The sequence below is a fragment of the Erinaceus europaeus genome, assembly GCF_950295315.1.
Source record: "Erinaceus europaeus chromosome 6 unlocalized genomic scaffold, mEriEur2.1 SUPER_6_unloc_12, whole genome shotgun sequence".
Lineage (NCBI taxonomy): Eukaryota > Metazoa > Chordata > Mammalia > Eulipotyphla > Erinaceidae > Erinaceus > Erinaceus europaeus.
Genome location: NW_026647117.1, coordinates 407,488 through 412,489, shown reverse-complemented (window position 1 = coordinate 412,489; position 5,002 = coordinate 407,488). Strand labels below are relative to the sequence as shown.

At 44.2% G+C, this 5,002-nt stretch overlaps 1 long non-coding RNA gene across 1 annotated transcript; it reads left to right on the top strand.

Moving 5' to 3' along the window:
• The first annotated feature begins 321 nt into the window (after window positions 1-321).
• On the top strand, window positions 322-1,598 carry LOC132536121 (uncharacterized). The gene is made up of 3 exons (XR_009547793.1): window positions 322-366; window positions 834-875; window positions 1,531-1,598. It is a non-coding gene; the product is annotated as an uncharacterized LOC132536121 (long non-coding RNA).
• Window positions 1,599-5,002: the final 3,404 nt, after the last annotated feature.

Sequence of the window (5,002 nt, the reverse complement as noted above, 5' to 3'; positions counted from 1 at the left end):
TTTCTCCCACTGGTAAGGAGTGTTCAGGGACATCCTGGGCCGGGCTCCAGTCAGCACACAGCACACAGGCCCCAGCCCTGCCTCTGCCGTGCTCTCAAGGCTCAGCTCAGAGGGCAAGGGGCCACAGAAACACACCCACCATCTCCCCAGGAGAAACCCAGCTGCTCCCAGAATGCTGGAGATGCAAGCTAACTGCACTGTACTCTGTTCCCTCTCCAGGTTCAAGGGTCACTTCAGAATCAAGTACTGGGTGCTCCTGCTGGACATTTGGGTGGCACCCAACATGAAGAATCCCAAGAAAGTCTCAAGAATCCTCCCATCGCTGGTCTTGGGCTGGGCTGACCGCAGCTTCGTTGTCTCTTTTAAGTAAGACTGCAGCCCGGCCCTCTCGCCTCATGACTCTCAAGGGGGAGCACAGCTCCATCTGGGGGTCTATTAGCCAAACGTGTGCTGACCCCCTCAAAAACATCTGTGTGCTGTCAACTGTCCCCAATGGATCAGATTCAGGCAAACACATACAACTGCTAAGCCCTCTGAAGGTGGCGACCAGGGGCTTGAACCCATGTCCTTGTGCATGGTAACATGTGCAGTTAACCACCAGTATAACTGCCCAACCCCCAACACAATTTATCCTCCATCTAGAATTTTTTCTTTCCAACCCAGCAAGCTGTCTGTCAAAGAGCAGGGCCCTCACCACACAGTAACAGGACAGGCCTCCAGACTCACACAGTCCCACCAATAACCACCACGTCGATGTTTACACTGGCCAGCAATCACGATATGTTTGTGTGAATTTTATGCATTCTAACTTTCTTTCTCCTCTTGGATTTCAGATCAGCTGAGAGGATGGAGCAATGGTATAAGGAGCTTTGTAGGTATGTCATTAGTTCACATATTTCAAATCATTTCTTAAGAATATTCTGTTTATTTTATCAATGAGAAAGGAGGAGAGAGAGAGAAAGAACCAGGTATCAGTCTGGTACATGTGCTTCTAGGGATTGAACTCAGGACCTCATGCTTGAGAGTCCAATACTTTATCCCAGGCCATGGTACTTCAAATCTTCAAGTTCTCAGAATGCAGAGTCCTAGCAGTCAGTGCTTCTCCCTCTTGTCCCCCTTCTCTCCATGCTGTGATGGGAGCTAACATCACCCCGGACCATGTATTAAACTGCCATGTCTTAAGGGCAGGTTTCTCTGTGGGGTGGTTGGCAAAGCAAATGCATCTGCCAGCCCTATAGGCCAGTGAGGTTCTGGTCTGGACTCCAGGCAGGAAAGCTGTGAGGACAGGATCTGCAGCCCTGGTCTCAGTGACCTGACAACATAGCTTTTTTTTTCTTTTTCTGGTATCTGTCCATTCTCCAAAAATACACTTGCATACTGTTTCTCTCATTAGATCTTGCATATATCTTTAAAAAGTTGATATCTTGAAAAAGTAGCGGAAAATACTGAAGTAATCAGCCAAAACATAAGTTGATTAGAAAACAAGCTAACAGCTATTCTTCTGTTTTGGGTCACTGTGGACTTGATTAGCAACATTTACAGTGAGAACATGGACTATGTGGACGCCATGCTGGAGTATGCGGAGGACGACATCAGTGTAAGTGTTTCTAAGACTAGAACGTACATGTCCATTCCAAGCTCCTGCCTTGGACAGAAATAGATCTAGAGATGAGGTAAGAATCCAGAATGTACCAGACAGGAAAGTGTATTTCCTGCAGACACAGAAAAGGAAGCTGGGACTATATGCAACAATAATTAATTTGACCTAAACATGGAGAGAACATGGCACCTGAAATGTCACGATTTTTTTCCAGAAGGCTTCTTCTGTCAATCCTTGATGTCTCTTGTACTGAACTGTTTTCAAGAGACAGCTTTTCTATTCACATGGATTTTTTGCATATACAAAGTGTTCTGTGTCGTTTCCAGTAGATTATTTACCCTTGGACAGGGTGATACTTTTAAGTGAAGAGAAAATAATGACCCCAGTTTTCTTTATTCAACTGGAAAAAAAACAAGAAAGGGTGTGGGGGAAGACAGTGGTGCACCTGGCAGAGTTCACATGTCACCATGCAAGAGGACCTGGGTTCAAGTCCCTGGGTCCTACTTGCAGCAGGGGAGCTTCCTGAGTGGTGAAGCAGTACTGTAGGTGTCTGTCTAGTCCTCTGCCCCTTTCTCCCCCTTGTTTCCTCTCTATAAAATAAAATGAAAAAAGAAGATGACGATGGCAGCCAGGAGCAGTGGAGTCATGATGCAGCCACCAAGCCCTGGTGGCAATATAGTTCTTTGTGTATCATTTGATTTCTAGAATTGCAGTGCTGTATCCAAGATATTTATAATGAAGAACAAAGATTTTTTTTTAGTCTACAAGGTTATAGCTGGGACTAAGTACCAGCACTAAAAATCTACTGCTCCTGGAATCCGTATTTTTTCCTCCATTTTACTGGATAGGACAGACAGAAATTGAGAGTGGGGAGGAGACCTTCTTTGTTGCTAGTGAAGCAATCCACCTACAACTAGGGAGTCAGTGCCTTTAACCCGAGTCCTTGCGCTGGTCCTTGTGTTTAATATTACATGTGCTGAACCAGGTGTGCCACTGCCTGGCCCTCCAAAAACATTCTCTTGCCTACATTTTCACTAGTGACTGAATAATAGTTAATAAGCTCACATAAATATAGGGGTAGATTTCCATGCTCACCCCACTCCAAAGCTCTGTGTCTCCCATAACAAATAACTCCATAGTTCTCACAAACATTGAGATAATTTGACACTTCCATTTGGGGGAGGGGGACTGAACGTGACTAAGCTTAGTGAAGTGAAAAGGTGAAAGCTAGTAGGTGGCTTCACACATTTATGGAATACAGAGAAATGAGTCATGTGAACTTGAGCATAGAAACTTTGAGTGTCTGTCTCAAATGTGTCGATTTACTTCTCTCACTGTGTTAGGATCCTTAGTCATTATGAGCTCTGGTAGTTCTTCTTCCCTGTTTTCTGTATTGTTCTCATGAGATCTGCTTACAGATATATTAGACCCTTTGATAATGCATGCAGGTTCCTTGGGCACTGTATGCTCTTTGTTCAATTCTCTATCGCCTTTATGATGGAATGATTTAATGATCTATTATAAAACCAATTCCTCCTCCACTCTTGTCTCCACTAGCAACTTAGTGTGTCAAGAATATGCCTTCCACGCACCTGTTTGAGTTCACAGATTATAATGTGTAAGGACCTGGGTACCAGCCCTCTTCCCCACCTGCAGGGAAAAAGCTTTGTGAGTGGTGAAGCAGAGCTGCAGTTCTCTCTCTCTCTTTCCCCCCCTCTCTCCCCCACCCTCTTTTACCCCATACCTGTTTCTGGATGTCTCTAATAAATAAATTAAATTAAATTAAATAAAGTATAAGCCTTTCCAGCTGGGTGGTTAACACAGCGGGTTGAACACACAAGTCCTCATCTAGAGTGACCCAGAGGGGAGACATCACAAGCCTGGAAGCAGTCATGCAGGTGTCTCTCTCTGTCTCTTCTCCCTCTCTGTCACCCTCCTCTCTCAATTTCTTTCTGTCCTATCAAATAAAATAGAAAGGAAAAAATGGCCACTGGCATTGGTGCCTGCAAAAGCTCCAGTAATAATGCTGGTGGGACTAAATAAGGACTGAATATATGTGACTTTCAGATATTTTTTAAGCTACTAAATGATTGGTTTTAAATTACTTCAATTTCTTCGCTAATTTTTATCCATCATGAAAATATTTCTGTTTATATCATGTCAATAGGTGGAGTAGAAGTTTGTGGGTTTTTCTTTTTTATTTTGCATAATTTGAGCATCTGCATCATGTCAGTGTTGGCCTTCACTCTGCAGCATTGATGACACTTTCCTGCTTCTTCATATACCAGGCAATGCTTCTCATCACGTTGGGGGAAATGTGGGTTTCTTCTTTCCAATAATTTGATTAGATAGCTGACATATTTTTTAAAGTTTAATTTTTTAAAATATTTATTTATTCCATTTGTTGTTCTTGTTATATGTCTGTAGTTATGATTGTTGTTGTCATCGTAATTGGATAGGACAGAGAGAAATGGAGAGAGGAGGGGAAGACAGAGAGGGGGAAAGAAAGATAGACACCTGCAGACCTGCTTCAATGCTTGTGAAGTGGCTCCTCTACAGGTGGGAGCCCGAGAATTGAGTCGGGATCCTTACACCAGTCCTTGTGATTAGTGCCAAGTGTGCTTAACCTGCGGCACTAAGGCCCGACTCCCAAGATAGTTGGCACTTCAAATTACAAATTACTCAACTGGGAGTTACCTGTGTGTATATCCTGAGACTAGAGAGCAAGCAGGAAGAAAACCACATATCCTTGTCAACACACTTCAGAACATGCACTGAAAACCCAAGGAATCACTAAACTCTAGTGTCGACTCTAAGCCACAGTCACCCCCAGGGTTCAAGTAGCTTTGGTGCTGGACACAGGGCTCTCTCTCTCTCTCTCTCTCTCTCTCTCTCTCTCTCTCTGGAGAAACAGAGTTGCTGGGAAATGTGTTCTTCCAGAGCTCACTCCCAAGGTTGATTGTAACCCTGAATTCTTGCTCTCCCAGGACTCTGAGAAAGATGATCAGGGACCTGTGAGTTTCAGAATGGAAGAAACCACAGAGTCACCTGCAGGTGAGTGTCAGGGCAATCTGAGAAGAGGCTGATTGGAGTGAGATATTAACTGCAAAGACTCAGAGTAAATGGTTTCCAACTTCGCTTCAATACCTTCTGACAGGGAAAAGCACAGGCAACAGGCCTCCGTGCATTCAATAGACACTGACCAACTCACTGCTCTGTAACAGGCTCTAGGGACAATCCTTGCTTCTCTACTTCTTTCTCTGTGGCAGATTGGGCTGCTCTGTAGAGCTCTTCCTCATGAGGAATTCATGGCATTCCAGGCACAGGAATGTATAAGAGCATCTTCCTCTTTATTTTGTCAATATTGTTCTTGGGCACATGTTAGGGCAGGGTCTCCTGTCA